The sequence below is a fragment of the Pinus tabuliformis genome, chromosome 4_1, assembly GCF_031772625.1.
Source record: "Pinus tabuliformis cultivar Carrire ecotype Pingquan chromosome 4_1, CPIR1, whole genome shotgun sequence".
In the NCBI taxonomy this organism is placed as follows: Eukaryota; Viridiplantae; Streptophyta; class Pinopsida; order Pinales; family Pinaceae; genus Pinus; species Pinus tabuliformis.
The window spans coordinates 589910536-589936462 of record NC_142303.1 but is presented as its reverse complement, the minus strand read 5'-3'; positions in this window follow the sequence as shown (position 1 = coordinate 589936462).

Below are 25927 nucleotides of genomic sequence, written 5' to 3'. Positions count from 1 at the left end.
TGATTGCTCTGAAACATCTTTTTAATGAAACTTATCCCAATGTGTAGAACATGGGATTTTGTCGAAATGAAGCGAAATGAAGGGGATAGGGGGCTTCTAAATTCTTGAGGAAATTTTGGGGAGTAGGGAGGGATGTTAGGAAGCAGGGGAAAGTGGAATCTCAGATGTTGAGTGAGGGGAAGGGGTCCAAAAGGGCAAAACACAGGCCCAACCTAGAAAATTGCCAAGTTGTAGCAAGAAACTAGGGTTTGTGCAAAAAGGAGGAATTTGGGGGATCTCAGTGATGGGAAGTGTTTGATAAGGTACTTTAAGGATAGGGGAAGGTGTATGAACATCAGGATACAAGTGTTTCCGATAATTTTGCCATCCAAGAGAAATTACCTCCAAAACCCTAGGAGAGGGAAATGGACCTTACCAAGGCACAACTGAAGCATGGATAAGCTGTAAAATGACCCTATGGAACTTGACATGATGATGAAAACCCTCTGAATGATGATACACTCAACTGAATGATGACATGGACTGCCATTTAGACAACTTTGAAAAGAGTGAAAACAAACCCTAGACCTAATTCCTAGTGACCAAATTTTGCTCGAAGACTCACTGAAATGACAAAATTTGACCTTGACACTTTGAGACCACTTTGTAAGAGCATATTTGATCACTGGAGTAAGGCTGGAAAGACTGACACTAACATTGGCTCCAATGGGGATGGTAGCTCCTTGGAGGTGCCAAGAACGGCAGATCTTTGGGAGAGCAGACAGTGCCTTCATCCATTGGGAAATGGAGTAAAAAACTCAAACTAAAAGCATGACTGAAAACTGATGACTCGGATGACACAAATTGACTCTCACTCAACTAAAAACTGACTCAATACTTAAACACAACCGACAAACTGGAAATGATTCTCAAAGGGGAGCTTATTCATCACAACCTACTCTATCAGTTTCATTCATCACCTGATCAAGTGAAATGAAACAACCAATGCAACCAAGTAAGTATTCCATCTGATGTTCGAATTTTCTGCAAGTGCTCACTTATGAACAACAAGAGAGAACTATTGAAAGGCAACTCCCATGATAACTTAGAAACAGATCTGTTGAATGATATGAATTCTCTATCCGCCTCCAAAAACACTGCATAAGGATCTTGAAATTCAAGCACACTGGAACCTAGCTCATCTAATGGATTACTTCTCTTTTCCTCATACCGTGAATGCAAACTTTGATCTGAGCCTTGTGACGAGACTCCTGCTGAAAATGAGAAAGAAACCGGCTGTCGGATCAAATTCATATCAGCACATGTTTCAAGCTCACATGTAGTCAATGGAGAAAGACTTTGACTGCAAACCTCATCCAAAACATTAGCTATTGGATCATGAAAAACTTGAAAAGACTGTTGTAATGTATCCATTGAAAATGTATGACATCCTTCTAGCTGTTCATCTTTTTCTTGAGAGATTTTACAAAGATTCTGCCTTATAAACTGAAATGCTTTGAAACAAAAGGGTATAGAATCTTCCTGCATCATCAAATCATGTATTTCATCTTCCACAGCTTCATCTGTAATCTGCCCTTCAATTTCATTTGGTGGCTGCAAATCTGATGCTACAGGCTACTCAAGAATTTTGTTATCTGTCTCATCCTCAACATTAACACTGAGAGATTGCTGATTTGTTATAGGCTGTTCATTTGAAGATTTACTATGCAATCTACCCTTCAAAAACTGAAATGATTTAAAACAGAATGGTACGGAGTCACCTTGAATCATTAAATCATGTGTGTCCACTTCCAAGTCTTCAGCTGCAACTTGACAATCAATGGCTTTCGGGGGTTGCAAATCTGAATATGAGAAGTCTTGAACAAAATTTTCATTTCTCTCAAGATGATTCAAATCAAGACTTGTTGACATTTAATTTCTGATTGCATGGTATTTATCTCTGATGAACTTAAACGAATCAAAACAAAAAGGCAAAGATCCTTCACTTACTTCAAAATTTGCTGCACTTTCCTCATCATTGTCATAGCTGATATGCATCATTTGATGATTGTACTCGAGCTGCTGGAAGTGAACTTCTTCCTCCCACAAACTAACTGCTTGTTTGATTGCAAGATTAGCTTCTGTTTGGAGAACATGATCATCATCATACTGATCAAACTGAGGCAAATCATCGATATAAAACATATCATCAAGCATGCAGGTCATATCAACAGTTCTTTCTTCACCAAGATGATCTATAAGACAATCATTATCAGATCTATGACAACTAGGATAAGAAACAAAATTTTTTCGATCAGCAACTTGTTCTTCTTCAATCAACGAGCCATGAGCTTGAACATCATGAGCATTTCTTGTGGTGATCTTGTCCATCATATTTTCTACTGCACTTACCAGAATGTCAAGCTTTACCTCTAGAGATGTCGATTTTTCCGGATCTATGTTTTTCATCTCTTCTTCCTTCAACCTTGCCCTTCGGATCAGCAGATGAGCCTCTACATTTACTGCACTGTTTTGCATCTCATGAAGCGTTGCAATTTCCCTTTCTCTCAGCTGAAACTCCATCTCCGGATCAAAGGCACCCGGATAGTGCAAGATAGCAGATCTAGGAGTAGGCCTTATATCAACTGGCATTGAATAATAAACTTGGTTAAATCTGGCTGAAAACTGTTGTACTGTCTCCCCTGGCAATCTTTTCAGCTGGTTATACTCTTCTATAATCAAGAAAAGGTTCTGCCCAATCATCCACCTATCGAGAAAAACTTTGACGAACTGCTGGAAATCTGAAATGCTTGCATCAGGCAGGGATTTGAACCAACTCTTCACTTTGGCTTGCAAAGAAAGAGAAAAAAGCCTTATACTAACATCTTCGCTATCAACTTCAAAAAGGTCTAGAAAAGACTCAAAATTCTGCACATGTTGCTCAGCGTTGACATTCTTACTTTCACCATCGAACCTCGGCAAGTATAGATCATAGTTTTTGGGGAAAGCATGGAGAACAAAAGGTAAAACAAGAGGTTTATACCGATCTGGAATTTTACAAGGTGTAGGGGTATGTACAACAGGTATAGAATCGGTCTTGGTCTTTTGAGGTTCATCAATCTGAAGATGGTCATCACAAAATTTAGAAGAAAGGTCTTGATCAAGCTCAAAGGTATGCAAATCTTTGGTATTCACAATCTTCAAAGGGAAAGAATCAACTGCAGGCCTGGGATCTTTTCTCAAGCATACTATACTTTGCAAAGCCTTCTTTACATTCTCAGGAAAAGAGAAGAAATAATTTAGAACAAAGAACAAAATATCTTGGATGAAATTCCAACTTGAATACTTGATCTGTCCATATTGTCCTTTCATGTTTTTGCTGGTCGGGATCATCCTCCAGTGGAGTCTTTGGATCTGATCTCAAAACTGATTTAGAGTCACCAGGTGAATGATTTTAGCCTTGCCAGTGTCTGATCGTTGTCCACCATCAACAATCAGATCTGAACTTGATACATGTATTGGGGCAATTAACAAGTTAGATGTCACGATTACAAGCTAGACCGGAGATTGACTGAAGCAGCGTTTATCTACTTCTGCTAATGCAAAGCAAAAGCGTTTCGAAGGCTACCTGGCATAACTTCAGGCTCCGTCTGTAGCTTATAAAACAAATGACATCAACAAGCAAACCATTTGTTCTTCCCCAGTATGGTCGCCAATATGTTAGTGCTCAAATTTGGCCTCAGGTTGAAGAAGGCAAAATCCAAGGCAACAGCAAACCACTTAGCCTCGTAGCTAGCCCTATGAGGACTGGAGAGGGCTCTCTCCGGGTCTATCTCGGCAAAAGGTCTTCAAAGGGCTGAGATGACCAATAAAGAACATTGATTTTAGGCTAGTAAACTGATAGGGAAATTTTGATTTCAAATTTTTAGGGTTTTGTTGGAAAACTGAGCACGGCAATTTTGGGTGCGGGGATGAGACACAGTTTTTGCAGAGGTCTTTTTGGGGCAAGGTAGGAGATTGTCTTGATGCCTTTGAAATAAGTGAATGGATAGATATGACCGGTGAGGAGTTAAGGAGAGCAAGAAACCATCGAGAGTTCTCCTTAAACAGATGAAAACATAGATATTAAGCAAACTTAAAGGCAGAGCATAGAAACCATGAATTCTACCTTAACACTTCATTTACTTAATTTGCAGAAGAGAAGAGTAGGAAAATGGTACACATAAAAAACTTACAAGTACATGAGAGAAACACACCATCAACACAAATCACCACAGGAATCCCAAATAGTGCTGCAAAACCCTGGTCTTTCCTTTGCCAAAATTGTAGAGATACAAAGAGTAATACAGTCTAAGCTTATCCCTCAAGAGTCCAACCTCTCCAACCATGAAAATGATTTAGAAAATACATAATATAGAGCATGCCAACCCATTCCCTAGCCTCTAGGGGTTGAGCTCATCATCCTAGGAGCTGTTTCAACCAATTCTAAACTGAGCACTACAATCTAGGCAATCAAAACAACTTGCCTCTATAAGCTAGGAAACCAATTCATTCATTAAATGTTTGCTATTTTATGAATTAATCTTCTAGAATAGGTAAAAAAGTGTCATGTCAACATGAAATTACATCAATTACATCAAGGAGGATGAAAAATCCCACCAAAAAGTCAAAACTAGTCAATGCTGCGTTTTCCTGAGCTGAAGGTGCAAAACTGGCAAATTTTCTCAATGCGTAGCGCGCCATTTCTCAACGCGTAGCGCGCCTTTCAGGCCACTTTTGAGGCACTTCCCGGCATCCAAATGAGGTACAAGTGGGCTTGTTGGAAAGGTATGGATGTCTACTCTCCCACTCAAGTGGAATTTCTCAATTTGGTGGCCATTTTCCCCTCCAAAATTGCAATCTCCCAAGACTGCTTCCTGTGTGTCCAAAAAGTGGCAGAAGGTCATTTTTTGCTTGTTTTTTGACCTTTTGGGGGCTCAAATCTCCATGAAACTTCTTGGAAGTGGTTGAGCAAGTGTATTTTGTCATGAAAAATCCAAAAATGCTGAGTTTTTGTGAAATGGACCTCCCCAACTTAAGGGTAGCGCGCTACGCGTTGAGCCAAAACCCTGACGCGTAGCGCGCCTGAGCCCTACTCGTAGCGCGACTTTCAGATGATTTTTGGAGGCCTTCCCGGTGTCCAATTTGGTGCAAGATAGCTCGTTGGAAAGGTATTTGCGTCTACTTTCCAACACAACTGGAATGTTTCAATTTGGAGTTCATTTGCCCTGTCAAAAATCAAATCTCCCAAGACTGGTAAAAATGTGCCAAATGAGGCTGCCTCAAGGCAGAGTGCTGTTGCAGTCAACTTTTGAATGCCTTCCTCAACTCCAAATTGAGCTCATGATAGCTCATTGGAAAAATCTTTGTGTCTAGTTATCATTTGACTCATCATGAAAGTCATTTGGCCAACCAAGCTAGGAGAAAACTTGGTTTTCCCAAGGTCACTTCAGAGGTGCATTCGATTCTCCTGAGGCAACGGTATTTTTGACATTTCTCTAAAAACATGACACCTGTGTAAAAAATGAAGGAGGTTTTTCTTCTTTGGCATATTCTGGAAAAAATCCTCTCTCAGTTTTCCAAAATTCATCTTTGATTGCTCTGAAACATCTTTTGAATGAAACTTATCCCAATGTGTAGAACATGGGATTTTGTCGAAATGAAGCGAAATGAAGGGGATAGGGGGCTTCTAAATTCTTGAGGAAATTTTGGGGAGTAGGGAGGGATGTTAGGAAGTAGGGGAAAGTGGAATCGCAGATGTTGAGTGAGGGGAAGGGGTCCAAAAGGGCAAAACACAGGCCCAACCTAGAAAATTGCCAAGTTGTAGCAAGAAACTAGGGTTTGTGTAAAAATGAGGAATTTGGGGGATCTCAGTGATGGGAAGTGTTTGATGAGGTAATTTAAGGATAGGGGAAGGTGTATGAACATCAGGATACAAGTTTTTCCGATAATTTGGCCATCCAAGAGAAATTACCTCCAAAACCCTAGGAGAGGGAAATGGACCTTACCAAGGCACAACTGAAGCATGGATAAGCTGTAAAATGACCCTATGGAACTTGACATGATGATGACAATCCTCTGAATGATGATACACTCAACTGAATGATGACATGGACTGCCATTTAGACAACTTTGAAAAGAGTGAAAACAAACCCTAGACCTAATTCCTAGTGACCAAATTTTGCTTGAAGACTCACTGAAATGACAAAATTTGACCTTGACACTCTGAGACCACTTTGTAAGAGCATATTTGATCACTGGAGGAAGGCTGGAAATACTGACACTAACATATCCTATATGAAAAAAGCCATAATGAGTTGGCAAAACTTTAGGCAGCTTAAAGGCCAAACAATCCAAGATTATACACGGGAGTTTAGGTAAAAGGCTTTGTTATTAGGAGTAAACTTGAATTCACAAGACACACTCTTGAAATATATTGGAGGTTTACATTCCTATTTGCAACATACTATCCTTATGTTTAACCCAAGCAACTTAGATGAAGTATGTGTGCAAGCCACGCATCTTGAGGCAAGGGGAAAACAAAACATAGAGGAGAAAGGTGAAAGCAAGGGTAAGCGAAAAGAGAAGGGAGGAAAATGGAATGGAAATAAGAATGCAAGTGTCAAAAAAGAGAAAGAAAAACTCACATGCAAAAACTATTCAAAGACTGGCCATGATGAAGACCATTGTTGGCAACTTCATACGAATTAAAATCAGATAGATTGAAAGCCAAAGAGAAGGGAAAAACTGTTGCTATAGCTGAAAAAGACTTAGGGTCAGATTCAAGAGATGAGACAAAAATTACAGCTATGGGTTTGAAAGATCAACATGTTGGAATTACTAGTTCCTCAAATAGTCACAACAACACTCCAAATGAAGACAAAAGGGAAGAGTTGTTCACTGTCAAAGTAATCTCAAATCATAACAAGATTGATGCACTCTTTGATAGTGGATCACAAGCAAACCTGATTTCAAAAGACTTGGTTAAAGAGCTTAAACTTGAAACAGTACCACATCATAAACCATACCCTTTGGATTGGATAGTTAAGGATGCCAATTTACAGGTTTCAAGGAAATGCATTTTTAGATTTGCTATTACTTTAAACTTTGTTAATGAAGTCAAGTTACGCGTGGTTCCACTTGACATTTCTAGAATTATCTTGGGAATTCCATATTTGTACGACAGGAAATCGGTGTTTCATCACTATGAGCACAAATATCATTTGCTTAAATATGGGGTGAATTATATTGTGAAAGCTCATCGTAAGAAACTGAAAATTTCTTTAGTTAATGCAGGGAAAATGAAGAGGCTAGTGAATTTAAGTCATAACTTGACATTGTTGATGATCAAACAAAGATATGTTTTGAATCATACTTTTCATAAAGATGTTTATATTTGTAATGAGTTGTTTCAAAATGATAACAGGTTGCCTTTGAAAGAAGGTGAAAAACGTTTGCAGCAGCCAACATTGGTGTTACGCAGTGTTGAAAACAAGGTGTCGGTGCAAGAAGTTGCAAAGGTCAAGAGAAGAGGACAAAGCAGCTTGGCAAAGAAGGCACGGGTTTCACAAATGTTCATTTCTGGTTTCCAAAAGGCACATTACAATGGCAAAGAAACTTGGGCAAGAGTCAACTCGAGTACAAGGTAAAAGCAGCTAAAAATCGCCATAGAGGCAAAGTGCAAGGTAAGAAAGATTCCAAGTTTCCTTTGATTGTTGACCAAGGTATGAACAATATGTTTTCTGCAAAATTATATTGTTGTTCTGCAAATTCATAAATATTGCAGCATGATGGTGTCAAAGACAGCAATAGATGGTCGTTGGAATCAGCGAAAAAAATGACTTTATATGAAAAGCTCCAAATGATGAAATTAGGAAAATTCAATGGGTAAAGACTGGAAGGATGAGGGAACAGTCCCCTCATCAACATAAACAGTGATCAAGAGAGCTTTTGGGGTCCAAAAGGCTTCTAGTGGGGAGGAATGATCAGGGATTAGTGTTTTAGCTAAAAACAAAAAAGTGCTTAGAATTGTTTCAGACCTAAAGTAATGGATAGAGTTCGTCTCCAGCTTTCCAACTCCGCAAACGATTCAAAAAACCGAAATCTTATGCAAAAGTTAGAGCTCCTGCAAGTTTGGTAAAAAGAAAGACCCCAGGGCTAGCCCCCACCCCATGTGACCAAGCGCCTGAACCAGGAGCTAGGGGCCAACTGTTAAGCGAGATTAGTGCGCCACTAATTAGTTTAGTATTTAATTAATCCATAATTAAGTTGACAGAATTTATGGCAGAGCCACTAAATCTGGAACCGCCACCAAACTTGGCGGACATAACTGGCAGTTCTCCAGATTTAAAGGAGGTTTTCTAGGAAAAACTGTTTGAGCCATAACTTACTCAATTCTCAACCAAATTTTGAAAATGAATAGTCATTTTTGGCTAATTGGCATGTTGGGAATTCGCTGGAGTAGGTTTTAGAGGCAGAAGAGGTCATCTACATGTGTTTTTGTTCACTTGAATAATTTTGAAGCCTAGGGCCACTAGGTGTTGGAGGTCATTCCCATAACAGCTGGTAACCAAATTGAGTAAATAAATAGTCAATTATGATAGATTTGAATGTTTTAAACACATTTAATAGGTACCAAGAGCATTGGATGCATGTAACAGCAATTTGAGCACTATTGAAGCTAATACAAAGACCCACACTATGAAGTTGGACCAAGGAGATGTAGCCCAGGAGGGGTGAACTCCTTCAACAAAAATTTGTTTATTGAGCTCTATTATTTGTGCTTGATATGTTTTTATATGTTGTTGTTCAACCATTTAAATTCATGTTTTTAAGTTCATGCAAAACACTAAATTTCACCAAGTTAGATAAATTGACAATCACATGCTCATGGATAAGCAAACCAAAGCAAAGAAAATTTTAAATTTGGAAATGATACTAGCATAGCATTAACTAGCAATCAATTTCAAATCATCAACTCCCTCTTTCTAGGAGGACCCTCCTCCCACAAATATTGATTTGCACTTCCCAACATTGCCACTTGTTGTATGAATCATTGCCTTACATTGTACCTATTCTTCCTTTTCACAAACCTCATTCAGGAGGCCATGGAAGAAAATCATAACCAAGAAATATACAAAGACAAGAGATTGACTAAGAAAAATAATCACGGGAGAAAACATATGATTGGAAATAGTTAATCTCTTGATTAAGAATAAATTACTGGGGGTTGTAGATAATTGCTAATGAATGTCAAAGGAACTATTCTTTTGTCTTGTTTAGTCGTTGATGTTCAACAACATCAACATTGGTTTTTGATGCATGTTGATTTTCCTTCCTTTTCTTCTGAGGACGTTGAGAGGCATCATGAGAAATGAAGCACTTAATGTTTGATTTATCCTTCTTCTTCTAATCTTGGACTAGAGCAGGTCTTCTACCTGAATTCTTCTTATCAAATTTTCCAAAGTTCCTTCTTCCTTTTCCTTTCCTTGTATGAGTTGCAACATCTTGAGTTTCTTCATCCTGTAGATTCTGCAAGCTATTCCTAGAAAATAATTCGGCATCCTATTGGACACAATCAGTCAAAGCTTATCAAACTTGGCAGATTTTCTTGTGCACAAATTCCTTGAATAAATGGCTCCCATGAGGAAGGAAATCCATTGAGAGTCGTTTTTGTAAGCTATGTATCATCAATGGTGTCTCCAATGGCTATAATCTCATCTCTGATCTAGGAAACCCTCATAATACAAGAGACTATAGAAATTGATCTAGTCATCATGGTATTACGAAGACAATTTCTCAAGGTTAATGTCATGTTAGTGTTGTTGCTTTTAAAAAATACTACTAGAGCATCATATACTTCTTTAGTAATCTTCAATGCAACAACATGAGGAATCAAGTGGTTCTTTATAGAATCTACCAAGATTATCTTAGCCTTGGTTTCATTCTTCTTATAATTGGTTTCTCCTCAACTCCCTCTGGCTTTGGAATGACTTTCTCCACGTGATTTTGAAGCTCATTCTCTTACAAGATAAGGAGTATCCTAGTCTTCCAAGATTTGAAGTTGATGACACCATCTAACTTATCTTCAACTTTGAGACTTGGTGCCATTTTGACAAAAGATTCAAAATTCAATCAATTTGCTTAATATTGTCTCTTAGGCTTACTTCAATGGCTACTCTTTCAACAAAGCTCTGACACCATGTTGAATTTTCTACAAGATGCACAATAGAATACAATTTTCTACCAGATAGTTACTTCCTAATTATATTTCACAAATTATTTCATGCCACTACCATCATTGAATAATTACACTCAGAAAATTTCAACAGTAAATACAACAAAAATAGTTATCATTGAAAGACAGCCATGCACAATAGAGAGTGTTTTTACCCTAGGAAACCTAATCTTGGGAGAAAACCCAACAACTTTTCTTAAGGAGAAATTATTCTTCAACAAGGTTTACAAATCAACAGTTTGTCTAGAGACTTGCACCAATATCCAAGTCAAAATACCAGTCAAACTTGGTCAAAATTAGTAGCAAGTCAATGCTAGTCAAACCAGCCAAAACGTCAAATCTGGTCAAACTTTCGCCCTGACCAAATACAGCCATGCAGTCAACTTCTATGGTCAGCGCTTGCAGTCAAATCCGATATGTTCTACGGTCAAAAAACTTCGATCAAATTCCCAGTCAATTTGGTCAAAATAGAGGTCAAATCAACTCAGTCAATGATATTCAAACTCGATCCAAAAAACAGAGATCAACATACAGGTCAAATTTGTCTTTTCTCCCACACGTGCAGCCTCAAGAAGTAAGATAGAAATGACAATGAGAGAAGAAGAATTGTTCTTGCTTTCTTGAGAAAATGAGGATTCATGTTATCTATTTATACTAGTCGAATTGGTGTGATAACCCAAGGGGCACATCAATTCACCCTCCTGGTTTGACTTGATGTGTATGGGCCTACTTAACACTCAAAAATAAAATCTGTATTTAATTCTTCTAGGAAAAATTGGAGACCCCTTTTTCAAATCAACATCTTCATGTGTGTATTGAGATATAGTCATTAATGTTTATGTACTTCTTTACTTGCCGACATGATTGCTAGAAGGTGATTATTCATTATTTACTGTTAGTGTACTCTAGCATATGAATAATCTAATTAATGAGATTCATCTTTTATCTTGTTTAACACTTCATTTTCTTGTTATATATTATGTCTTTCATTACCAGTGATATCCATGGACTCCATATATATTGAAGAACCTAAGGGTTCATATGTTTCTCCAATATCCCTTATAGGAGGATCAACTAGAGGTAGCATTGTTTCCATATGAGGTTATAATATGTCAAAATAAGAGTGATAATTTCTTTGACTACTTCTAGAGAATTTTTTAGCTTGTATTTTTGGGGAAAACCCTAAAGGTCATTCATGCTTTAGTGTCCTAGCTCAAAAACTCTTATAGATGGCATTGAGTGTTCTATCCCTCCAAGGGAGTGTCATCATTCTCATTGGTATGGTATTGAGGGAATCATACTCTCATATGCTAGAAGGGATTTATATGTGGCAATTGACAAAGTTTGGCTCATAGAGTGTTCACAATGCCTAAAACCTATTTTGAGGTCCTTCAATTCAACATCATGCAAATACCATTTGCAACATTGGTCGGACATTCTTTCTAGGAGAAGGAGAAGATCCATATTAATACTATTCAAGTGACTTCCTTCCATATGGGGATTATGGAAGAGGGTTATACCCAATTCCAAAGAGGGGGAAGAATGCACAAAATTTTGAAGGTACTATAATAATATGGAGCCAAAGTGGTTGAGTTGTGCATTCTAGACAATGATTCTTGGAAACAATAGGGTAGGAAAATATGGAAACCCTACATTTTTACAAGGGAAACATCACATTGTAGGTGTTGGTTGAAGAAATATTGTGATAGAATTGCAACTGCTCAAGAAATTTAATCTAAATCAAGAGACAATTATACTCTATTTCTCTATGAAAATTAATTCACAATTTAGAACAACATTCATAAACATGCATCAATCACATACACAAGTACACAGATTTATTTAGGGGAAACCAACTGGTAAAAACCCATTACACCTGCTTGCATTAATTAGATGAATAGAGAATGTACTACAATTTATTGGTCACTCTGAGCCCAACCTGCAAGTGAATAATTGTTCTCTCTGCTCAAAGAAAATCTTTGACCCAAACTTAGTCAATTTTTTCCTCCACCTAAACTCCTATTTCATTGTGCAATTCCTGAGGAAATTTTCCCCTACTCTTTAGGAATTTCCTCCAAATTGATTGTGTAATTCCCAAGGATTTATCACTAATTGCATGCAACACCTATACACTCAAAACTAGTCTACAACTAATGTTACACTACCTTGGAATCTCCACCATAGTCGAGGAATTTGAATTTCTTACATCCATGAGTTTTTTTTGGTTGATTGATCAGTTACCTAGATAATTACTTAGTTAGACTATTGTCCCATTGCGTAATTGACCTCCAACTAGTTCTATCAACAGATAGAACTAGTTTAACTGAGTACAATTGGAAATAATTGAATTGGATTGCTACAAATTAGCAATCACACATGCATAACTAAACTCCAAGCCCTCTAACTCGAATTTACTGAGCTAACTGAGTGACAAGAGCCATGTCACCTCAGTTAATTGCCTCCAAGTTGTCTGCTGATGTGGAAATTTAAAATTTTCTCAATTTGACCAAGGCTAAGTCAAATTGAGCCTTTCTTGCTACATTTTTTCAACACTCCCTCTTAGCAAGAAAGGGATTATCAACCACCCCTATATTGCATGTGTGGAATTCAAACTTCCCTCTTGAAAAATCATTTTTCAAGATGTCAACATCTTGTTCCTTTGTCGGAATGTATTGTAGCAACATTAATCTTCTCTGCACAGAGTCTCGTAAATGATGATACCAAATATCTATATTCTTGGATCGATTGTGAAATATCAAATTTTCATAGAGGTTAATGCAACTTTGATTATCACAATATATCACAAAGGGATCCATCTCCTGACCAAACAACCCCAGAAGTATCTTTCTCATCTAGATCGCCTCACATGTTACTTGAATTGCAGCCATGTATTCAACTTCTACCGCGCTGAGCACCACAGACCTCTCCTTCCTACTATACCAAGAAATTTTTGCAAACCCAACACTGAAAATTCCGACCAATGTACTCTTTCGTCAGATGGACTCCTTACCCAATCTACATCTCTGAAGCCACACAACTTCACTCCCTCTTATTGTCTGTACCATAATCCATACTGGGTAGTGCCTCTGAGATATCAAAAAACATGCTTAGCTGCCTTCCAATGCAATTTGGTCGACCTAACCATAGCTTGGCTCATCTAGTTGACTGCATATCACATATCTAGTCGTGTAATCACAAGATACATCAATGAACCCACTAGCTATCGGTAAAAGGTAGCATCAACGTCTTCACCTAAATTGGCATTCTCCTTCAATTGGTCGCTAGAGGTGTCTTGACAGGCTTAAAACTCTCCATGTGGAATCTTTGTAGTATCTCGTTGGCATACTTGTCTTGAGACACAAACAATTCCCCATCACCTTGTCATACTTCCAACCCGAGGAAGTAGTGCATGAGACCCATGTCTTTCATCTCAAATTCCCTTACAAGGTCTTCCTTGTAGGAACTGATCAGCTTCTCATCACCTTCCAATATTAAATCATCAACATATAAAAAAATGATAATAAATTTATCTTCTACCAAAATATGATAGAGGTTTGCATCTGCTTCAATTTTGGTGAAGCCCAATCCACTGAGGTAACTATCAATATGAGTGTACCAAGCTAAGGATGCATGCTTAAGACCATACAATGCTCACCTAAGTCTGCACACATGAGACTCTTGATAAAATGTCTCAATACCTTCTGGTTTCTATGTATACACTTCCTCCTCAATAACACCATTGAGAAATGTTGTTTTTACATCCATGTAGTGGATCTTCCACCCCATTTACGCAGCCAGTGCAAGAATTGATCTAGTGGATGAATACCTTGCTATGGGAGAAAAGGTTTCCTCATAGTCAATTCCATAAACTTGAGAGAATACCTTGACCACAAATATGGCCTTATACTTCTCTATGCTCTTGTCTGTTTCATGCTTAACCTTGAAGATCCATTTCAAATCCACAAATGATTTACCTACCGGTCATGGGACCACTTCCAAAACATTGTTCTTCATGATGGATCCATATTCTTCCACCATTGCATCAACCCAAACAGGTTGCTCAAATACTTCCTCAAAAGAGGATGGCTCGGTCTGTACAAGATCAGTCATTATATCCATGTAGCCAATGTACCTCTCAAGTGACCTCCTTTGCTTGCGCAAATTTGAAGGAGCTCCCACATTCTCCCTCGCATCCTGCACCAATCTATCAACTTCCCTAGTTCTCTTTCTACCTTCTCTGGATGGTTCTACTTGAGTGGATGTCTCCACTCTTCCTCCTCTCTACTCCTCCATTTGTGGTTGCTCCACAACTTCCTGAGGCTCCTCCTTTGGAGATAAAAGCTCCTCTTCTAGTGGGATTTGTAGCTCCCTCTCAGGAGAGCGTCTCATTGGTTTATCTTCTTCAAACTTTACATCCCTTCGCACAATTATCATTCTAAGGGAAGGTAAGTATACCTGGTAACTGTGTGAAGTTTTGTTGTAACCAACAAAAATTCTCAACTTTATTATCAGCTCAAGTTTCTTCCTCAAGTCGTTGGAGACATGGCAATAAACAAAGGCTCCAAAAATTATGAAATGGGACATATCTAACTTTCTCTCCAAGAAGGCCTCCTCCAATGTAATCATACCAAGAATCTGATGAGGACCCTAGTTCTATAAGTATATTGTTGTGTTACATGCCTCTTAGCTCTCGCAGCTCCCACAATCCTCCAATTCTTTCTCTCAACCACCCCATTTTGTTGTGGATTGTGGGGAGCTTTCATTTATCTTTGAATTCCTTCTTTGGCACAAAATTCCTTGAATTCATTCGAAACATATTCACCTCCATTGTCACTCCTAAGAGCCTTCACCTTCTTGTCAGTCTCTTTCTCAACTAGTGCCTTGAATTCTACAAATTTTGAGAATGTCTCATCCTTCTTCCGCATGAAGAAAATCCAACACTTTCTTGAGAAATCATCAATAAAAATAACATAGTACTTATGTCTGGAAATGGAGGCTATCAAGAAGGGTCCACAAACATTAGAGTGGACTCTCTCCAAGACTACATTTGCTTTGTTGTCTCGATCATGGAATGTGGATTTTACATACTTCCCCAAGGTACAACCCTTGCAGACATCTTGTTGCTCAAGTGATCCTTTAGGGAGGCCAGTGGTTATTTGCTGCATAATTTTTAAGGCACCATGATGCAAATGACCCAATATCATGTGCCAGAGTTCACCTCCATCTTGACTCTACACTTTCTCTACCTTACTCCTTAATGCAGCAGTAGCTATGTGTCTCGGAAAGGCTTTCCCTTTATTGAATATCGCAGCATAGCCACGATCTTCCAAAACGACTATAGAGATTAGAATCTTCTTCAGGCCTGGTACGAACATGACATATTTGAGGCGAAGAGGAGATCTTGACTCCCTCTTAAAGGTTACTGTACCTTCTGTTGTCCCTAAGTTCAATATGCATCTGGAGATCTTTCTCCTCCAGGTCACTGATAAACTCTTTACACCCTGTCATGTGGAATGAGGCACCTAAGTCTAAGTACCACACACTCCCCATCGCAGTATTTACCATGCATGCGATCACGGTGAATTCTAACTCAAATTGTGAAGCCAATGCTTCACTTGCTACTCCTCCCTATACTTTTTGTGTGGAAACTTTGTAGCATAGTGTCTGAATTCATGACAATTGAAGCATTTTATTTTGGATAAGTCTTTATTCTTGTCCCCTTGGTTGGATTCTAGTTTGGTTTGAGATTTCTTCCCTTTGCCCTTCTTTCCTTTTCCAACCAATGCAAATTTTTCTTCAACCTCTCCCTTAGATGAACTTCCCTCTTTGGTATTTCATTTGATTTCTTCTTGTACCAAATCAGACCATAAGTGTTCCCAATTCGGTAATTTACCCCTCTTGTTCACCAAGCCTTGGTAGATATGCTATCTTTTGGGAAGGCCTAGAAGAGATAGGTTCATGAGGTCATCTTCTACAACATTCACACCAAACCCTCCAAGCTCCTCTCGAACTTGTGTAAATCTGGTGAGATACTATGGAATAGTATCATTCTTCTTCATCTTAATGTTTTGAAGTTTGTCTTTGAGGGCCAGTTTTCTATGGTCATTATTATTCTTGAATATCTCAATCAGTGTCTTCCAAATTGTGAAAGGATTTTCTTTCCCATGGATATTTGAGATAATGTGGTCTCTCACTCCCTCCAGAATTATTCTCCTCAACTTGGCTACATCTTTCTTTGATTAGGCTACATTTTGGGCATTAGTGGATCCTGGTTTTGGAATGTTTGTCTTGAAATAATCCAGAAACCTATTGTCATCAAGCATTGCATCCATGTGATCTTTCCAGGCAATGAAATTTCAGTTGCCTTCCAAGGCATACTCTAATCTCATACCATTGAACGAAATTTCCTCAATCCTGAAGAAATCATGCTACACTGAAGCTGCAAATTCGAACCTCCTGAGGAACAACTTCGAAATTCTTTTTCTAACATGAATCTTTCTCTGATACCATGTAGAAATATGGTGATAGAGTTGAAACTGGTCAAGAAATTTAATCTAAATCAAGAGACATAATTATACTCTATTTCTCTGTGGAAATTAATTCACAATTTAGAACCATGTTCGCAAACATGCATCAATCACACACACACAGGTACACATATTTATCTTGGGGAAACCAACAAGTAAAAACCCCTTATGCCTACTTGCATTAATCAAATGAATAGATAATGTATTACAATTTCTTGCTCGCTCTAAGTTGAACTTGCAAGTGAATAACTATTCTCTTTGCTCAATGAAAATCTATAACCTAGACTTAATCAATTTCTGCCTCCACCCGAGCTCCTATTTCCTTGTGCAATTCCTGAGGACATTAGCCCATATTCTTTAGGAATTTCCTCAAAATTGAATGTGCAATTCCCAAGGATTGATCCTTGATTGCATGCAACACCTATACACTCAAAACTAGTCTACAACTGATGTTACATTACCTTGGAATATCCACCAAAAGTGATCAATTCAAATTCCTTGCATGGATGAGCTATTTTTGCTTGATTGATCAGTCAACTAGATGATCATTGAGTTAGACTATTGTCCCAATGCACAACTAACCTCCAATTAGTTCTATCAACTGTTAGAACTAGTTTAATTGAGTACAACTGGAAATAATTGAACTGGATTGCTACAAATTAGCAATCACGCATGCATAACTGAACTCCAAACCCTCTAACTCAAATCTATTGAAGTAACTAAGTAACAAGAGCCATGTCACCTCAGTTAACTGCCTCCAAGTTGTTTGCTGATGTGGAAATTTTGAATTTTCTTAATTTGACCAAGGCTAAGTCGAATAGATCCTTTCTTACTACATTTTTTCAGCATTGGTGTGTGGAGAGATCAAGGAGGAACTAGTTGTCACATATCCATTTTCTACTACATGTAAGTATTAAGGGGAAGGGAGGGGAGGCATGAAGAGCCACATTTTGTCAAGAGTGCTGAATGAAGTAGAAACTTAGTGATGGGCGACAAGGTAATTAATGCAAGACTTGAGATGACAAGGGTAGGTGGAGCATGTCCCCCTCCTTAATTCAAACTATGGGATGCTCCCTCAAACCATCCAAACAAATGCTGATAAGAGATGTAGCCTTGTGGTCATCGATGGAATTCCTACTTGTTGGTCGTTTCCTCCACTCTACTAATATGAAGGGACATCATTCAAGAATATGCCTTCATTTTCTATTTTATCAACCATTGAGTTAAAGGTGACACCATTCAGGAAGGTGACTTTATTTTATATTTTATCCACCATTAAGTTAAATGTGATACTCATTCAGAATGTGCCTTCATTTTCTATTTTATCCACCATTAAGTTAAAGGTGACACTCGTTTAGGAATGTGCCTTCATTTTCTATTTTATCCACCATTGAGTTATTAAAATGAAGCGCCTGAAGTATGTTGACTAATTTGAAACTCCAAAGGATATTCTTGTTTTAAATAATGATTTTGACTCAAGGTGAGGAGATACCTCCTTTGTTGCAAAGGATGTTAATAATAAAGGAAAATTTGGAAAGGGGCCTTCCATTATATGTGAGCATGGCAAGTCAAGAATAAAAGGTGGGGAATGAATAAGTTAATATGTGAATTCTTTCTTTGTTGTTCCCCTAGCAATATCTAAGGCAATATCATATATCTACTATCTCCACCAAACCTATCAATTCAAATTCCTATCAGTAGTGCTAGAGGTGAAAGGAGATCTCAAGGGCCACAAACTAGTCAAGTAGAGAAGATAGATTCACAACTCCTTAATAAGAGTAATAAGGCATATTATCTATGTATTAACAATAGACTGGTTCATATAACTGGAAATATGAGGGATCAACTAGTTGGTTAGTTCCAACCACCATGATTCTCCTTGTTCGGTATTTGAAGAGAAACTTGAATTCTTGGAATGTTAGTAGGCTTCACGCCTCATTACTGGTTGCCACACTGAGCCCCCATGCAAATGTTATTGTTTATTTTCCGTTAGGTTCCATGATGATCTCCCAACCCCCCCACATCCCCACTTCCACACCTACTTTTGTATCCATCTCAAGCCTTTATGCATGTGTTTCCCATAAATTTTGAAAAAGGAAGAAGAACAATCAACATTATATGGGAATTAAAGGACTTAGAGGGTAGGAGTGCATCAAATTTTAGGGATTTATCAAGTATGGGAGTAAACCACTTTCTCTCTTTATTCTCGGCTCCTAATATTTCCTCTCTGGCAGAGATGCTTAACGTGGCAAATCATTTCACAAGATTTGCAGATGAGGTGGAAAATAGAATGTTTATGGAACCAATCTCCTCTAAACCAATCTCCTTACAAGAGATTGGGAAAGTTCTCCATGGATTCCAAAATCATAAAAGTTTGTACCTTGATGTATGTCCCATCGAATTCTACATAGAATTATTTTACCTTATTGGAAAATATTTTCTCAAACTTGTTGAAGAGAGTCAGAATCTAGGAAAGATATATGAGGCCTTTAACTCCACCTTTCTCGCACTCATACCAAATTTAGATAACCCTAGCTATTTTGATGATTTCAGAGAAATTTCTTAATGCAACTTCATTTACAAAATTATTGCTAATATTACTGAAAATTGGCTAAAGCTAATCATCTCTTAAAATATCTCCAGGGAATAATTTGTTGAAATATGTAACTAGGTTCGGTCATCATAAGGACATATGTAATCATGATTTTATGTATTTGATGTAATGAGAAAAATAAATTTATTATTTTATTCTTGAGACATGGGTTTCATGCTCAAGGAAATTTATTATAGGTCAAGCTCCCATTGAGAGCTTCTAGAGCTTTTCAATGAGTCTACAAGTCGAGAAAGTCATCATCGTGTATGAAATACCCTTCTTGGGCATGTTACATATTGTAAAGAAAAATGTATTTGATTCAAAATACCCTCCAATACCTTATCAAGTCGGCCTACACACATGGATAAGTCGGCCCAAAAAGGGACAATTCAACCCAGTAAGAAGACCTATATAAAGGAGACTTCGGCCTCACTTGAAAAAACACTCAAGCATCAAGAAGTTTCATCACAAAGAGAGAAAGGTAAAAATAAAGGAAGGATGAAGGAAGAAGAAAGAGGACGAAATTTTGGATATTTTTTGGGCTACTTCTCTCCACATGTGCGAAGGAAATAGGTCAATTATTGCAGCAGTGTTGTGGTAAAAACACAACCTCCCCATTATTCACTTAATTCTCATTATGGGGACCCTTTGATTGAATGGTTGGTCATATTACTATTTTATTTTGAGCATTTGGAATGCTTCAATGAGTTCCATAATTTCCTATCTTCCTGTCATAACTTTTTTTATCTCATTTAGTTGTTTGGTTTGCAAATGGTGCCTAAATGAAGATTGGGCATTTTCACTGCCTTGGCCTACTAAATGTAAAAATGTACATCACTTTTGTTTTATAAACTTATTCATTTGTAAATAATAAACTTTTATTTGTAAATTTAGTTTTATTTTAATTTTTAATCAATTTGATTAATTATGAAAATAGCCCCCGAGACCAAGATCTATTGTAAAGTGGTTGTAGGTCATAGCCCTTTATCTTAAAGCAATGGAGATATTTTATTAACAAAAGTTTTATATATATATATATATATATATATATATATATATATATATATATTAGAGTTTTTGGATTTTGGATATCAGAGGAATTCCTAAGAATCCCTGATATCCAAAAGTCCTGAACCTCATACCAACTGGTTGCAGTTCATTTACATATTATAAACTATGAGTATTCAGAAGGACCCACTTGCCACATCATTACTTCCACTCTCGAGTATCAGCAATCTGAGATTTTCAACTCAGCAAGCTTTTAAAAACTCTGATCTCCAATAATCGATATAACCTCCCACTTCGACCCCCGATATTCTCTCCATGTTGATATCCCAATGTGCCTCCCTCTCTGACTTTCGATATTCATATCCCTCCGACCGTTGATATTCCGATAACCAATCCTTCCGACCTCTGATATAATATTCACTCTGACTTTTGATATGTACCAATATCTGATATGTCGGACTCGATATGATTTAAGATTTGGTTTGATTGTGAAATCACATATGCTCGTATATCGAAACTTTTGAAATGGCACACATCTAAAATCTTCGATAAGACCTAATCTTTTGATCTCCGACATGGTTGCAGATCTGATGGGCTTTACCACATTGATTTAATACAAAATATCGTCCAAACTATATCATATTTCCACAATATCGTAACTTTAGCTATGTTGCAACCATTTCAAAAACTCTTATATCCATTTCTCTGATACCTATCATCTTTTGCCATGTGTCGCTTTTGCTCCAAGCATTATTATTATTATTATAAATTCAGAAGCTACTCAATTAATTTAAAAGGGTCTCTTTCCATAAGTATAGTTTAATGCATTTTTATAGTTTAATCTATATTTTCGCTATTTTAATATAAAATCCAATTATTTACCATTGACTTTGTTTTCTGTTTGACAAGGAGACTTCCAAGGCCGAAGAAGAACAGATCCAGTCAAAGAAACTCCTCCAGGTGGCACAAAACAAACTTAAAATGGGAAGGGGTAGTTGAAGTTGTTATTCAAATATCACCATGCCTGTGAATTCCTCCTATCATATCCAAGCAAGTTGTACAATCTTATCAGAGTGCTCACCAAGATGGGTATTTTCTTAACCATGGCAATCTATATTCAACTAGATCTCCAAAAGGAGCATAACCTCCAGACCTATATTCTTTTAATAAACTTTGTTGTTGAGAGATATGGGGGGACTGTTATTATTTCTCCTTGTATAAATATGACTTCTTGGATAAGTCCTGGTGGGGAAATGCACAAGATAGAGTAGAGAATAGAATAGAGAGGCATTATTAGAATAGGAGATTCTTTCGCAGATCTGTGATTTATGTGATTGCGGTTTGGTCTCTTTCAATTCTGAGTTATGTAAAGTTAAGCAGGGTCTCCACTATTGTAGTTTTTGTTTCTATCAGTGGGGTTCACGACATGGAAGAGGCGTGTTGAAGATCAAATCTTGTATTGAGCAGGAGAGGAGGTTTGATTAGTTTGTATAAAGATACTATTATTTTTAATAACAAATTACATTCCTTTTTGGTAGAAGAATTATGTCTATGGAATTTATATTGTGCACTACTGTCAATATTGATTCTTATATTGTAGATTAGCTATTTGATATTCAATACAAAAATATGTTATCATTTATCTCTTTCCATTACTTATTAAGATCAAATTTCTGAGTAACTATTTACTCAGAAATCTCCTATCTTATCCTGATTTAATAACCAGTAATGTTATGTGAACTAATTCCTAATGTTATTGGTTCATTGTTTTTTGTTTTCATTAACATTATGTGAACTACTTCCTAATGTTAGTGATTCATCATTTATAATTAACTGATCTCTTAAACATAGAATGATAAACAATTACAATGTCAGTTAAATGAACTATTTCTTTAACCAGATATTCACCATTATTTTTTCATGTTAATATCCCAATTATTATTAGTCTTTCTCTTGATTTCGTGGAGGACTAATCCTTCATCCAATCGGGATAGTCTTAGGGAATATAGATTTATATCTTCATCTAGTTTAAAGATTGCATTTCTAGAAGTCCTCTTCTTAAAGAGGCAAAGCATTAGAAGTGGTTTGGTTGAGCCACAAAGTCAACTTAAGATCATTCTCTTGCCTTATCAGCAAGGAGAATTAATCTGATGTCTTTTCTCTATTGGTATATGAAGGTCATACTTTAAGCGATTAGAGATAGAGAGAAGGTAATTGGACCTAATATAACAAGTTGGAACCACTACTTCAATGTAAAAGGAGCTTATTTAAGTTCCCGACTGAGTGGTCTCCCTTAGAATGTTGAAGGGTCATTTTTCCCGATCAACATTTTTTGCTTTAGAAGGAGGGCTTGTTTTAAATTGTTTGTTAAAGTTTTTATTGCAGAATTTTAAACTTTGAATTATGGGTTCCTCCAAAAAACCTCCTCGGAGTTTCTTTAGTGTATCACAATCAAACACAACTCCAATCAAGGGATTTAAAACATTGTCAAAGTTAAATTTCAATGGTAATTCTTCTGCCTTCAATCACATTTTTCAATTCATTTCAAATTCTCAAAAATTTAATATTGATGAGGTTGATCTTGGTAGGATTTTCACATATACTTTGACAGGACAAGCAAAATATTGGTGTCTTTCACTTCCAGTTGCCTCAATACATAGTTGGGATGAGTTTGCAGCGATGTTCCTTCAGGATTTTCAACGATACAACTACAAAAAGGTGTGCAAACAACTACTTGAATTGCGTAATACAAAAGGTGAGCCCTTGGATCAATTTTCAGTTAAATTTAAATTCACATTAATGCTCTTTAAATCCAATGACTTACCTCCTAAACATCAATTAACAAGTTTGTTTAAGTATTTAATTTCTCTTCCTTGTAATTCTAATGAAGAAACAGATACCAAGGAAGACACTAATAAATTTATTTATGACAATGAAAATATTGAAGTTGGCTCTTCTTCATCTTCAAAATGTGTTTTAACTAACTCCCAATCCTCAAATGAATCTGTTTTTGAAAGTGAAAAAGATAGCAGTTCAAACACTTCCTCTCATAGTCATAATGATTTCAATGATTATAAATCAATTTCGATTTCTCAATCCTACAATGATAATGTACCTTCTTGCAGTTTTAATATTGAGGATAATAATGATTTTAAATTTATAATCACTTGTAAAAAGGAAATCTCTGTAAACAAACTTCCATTGTTTTGTAACATAAATGCATATTACAAATTATCTTTCTCTTATTCTTTTCAATGTCTTTCGTTGTTCAATTTTATTTTTGATTTTGTGCACATACTACGCTAGCATCTTGAGCAACAAAGTTCCACACTCTCGTCAAATGCATTAATTAGTACATGCAATAATCGATTTCAAAATTTCAATCATCCATTTAAATTTTTTCTAAGCTTGAGGTTCTATCTTATGATTGAACAGTTGATTTCAGATTTCCAAATGCATTTTACACGAATGATAACACTTGAGAGTACATCTATCCAATTTGACCAGCCATGTGTTCTTTTTACAAATCTTCCTCATTGTTATCCACTTGATTCTTTTGAAAAGAAGATTTCTGATTTTTCTTTTTCTTTACAACAACCTTTCATTTGCAAAGATTTAACATTTAATATTGGTTTTCTATTTCCTCTTTCTTTGAATTCTTTTCAAACATCTAAATCACATCCTTATCTTGATGATCTTATAGACAAATACTTGGAAGATTTTCAAGGGAAGTATTTTGTAAATAATTTTATTTTTATTTTTTCAATCTTAAAAGTACGTGGTGTGTTTCATTTTTATTTTATTGTTTCAGCTACATTTTTATTTTTGCTAATATTTGTTGTTTGCATGCATGCAGTAAACAAAGCACTTGAATGGTTGCACTGGAAGTTTGATCTTACCTAGTCATAATCTACTTTTAGATTGGGATTAGGAATAGATCAGATTTATTTTTTGTTAAAGTTTTGCAGATTAAATAAAAAGATGATTTTTGAACATTTTAAAATACATGGAAGAAGATGAAGACTAATGAGGTAAACTTATTATCAAATTCTTCCATGTATGCATTTGCATTTTTATTGTCATCTATTAGCATTTTTATTTCAGTTTGTTATTTTCAGCTTTACTTTTTTCTTTCTTATCTTTTTGTTGTTCTTTTTGTAGGTTTTGGTTTGATCTAGCTTCCACGAATAAGACAGTTGTGATAAACATAAATGCTAAATAGCCTTACTCAAGGAGTTTTCCTTAACTTTTAATTTTCCTTATCATTTTCAAGATATGTTTTTAAAGCAAATCTTGATTAAGGAAATAAATCCCTATTAAGCTCTCAAATGCAATTTTTAATCATAACTCTTCATTAGGTAGTTTTTAACAAAATCTTGAATAACAAACTCATTTAACAAGACAACATTTTACTTGACAAATACATAACAAGATCTTAAATTTCGTATGTCAGGATATTGCTTTTATCTTATTTGAGTTGTGCCTATTTCATGATTTTGCTTGTAATGAAATTCATTGGTTTACATTTCTCTTTGCTCCTTCTTTTAGACCCAATTTCACGACATCACATTTTGTTTCCTTTTGAAAATCCCCTTGTTTGTGCTTTTGGTGATATTGCCAGCCTTTTAGCTAGAGGGCCTTTTCCACCCACCTTTGGTCTGATATATGGGAAATCTTTACTCTTATTTAATGAAATCCATTGGAAAAAGGAAGAATATAAGGTTAATTATCAAATTTTTGTCTTTCATATGTGCGGTTTTAACCCCATACAGAAAGTACCTACATATGAATTTTAAAAAACAGAAAATAAACAAAGGCAAGAGCATAACACATAAAACAAATAAACACAAATATTTTCCCCTGGATCCCAAAATCAGGACTACCAGATTGATTTTTCATTATGTTCCTTTCAATGTTACAATACATATATATACATGCTGAAGCATCCAATACCATGGACCAAAAACCATCGCGCCCAAAACCATGTGCGAAAACCATGCACAAAACCATAGGTAGATCTGCGCACCTAATATAGGGTCCAAAAAAAAAATCCCCGCGATGCTACCTTGGACCCCGTATAGGGGGGCTAACTACCCCCCTCTAACCCCCCAGTACACTAAGTGAGCTAGTCGTCGAAAGAATATAACACAACCCAACATTCTCCCACTTGTTGTTTTCTTTCCGCAGGGGGCCACAGAGAGCTTAGTCATTTATGAAACCCTGCAACGCCCATTGTTTCTCTACACCAAGAGAACTTCTCAAAGCTCATAGATTTTTCCAATGCATCTGCCGTAAGAACCATCCCTTAGAGGAGGAATATGGATGAATGCTTTCATATAACATCCGATTGAAAGTAGGGAAATGGAGATCCCATGGATGCACCCACTTTTTTTTGTTTCTGGGTATTCGGCACACAACTGTTTAGGAATGATAGGTAAAGTCTGATAGTTTTGAGTTAAGATGTAGAATCATTTGCTACTGGAATGGGCCCATGGGAATGGCCATGACATACATAGAGGGATCTCGAATTCAGAAGCAAGGGAA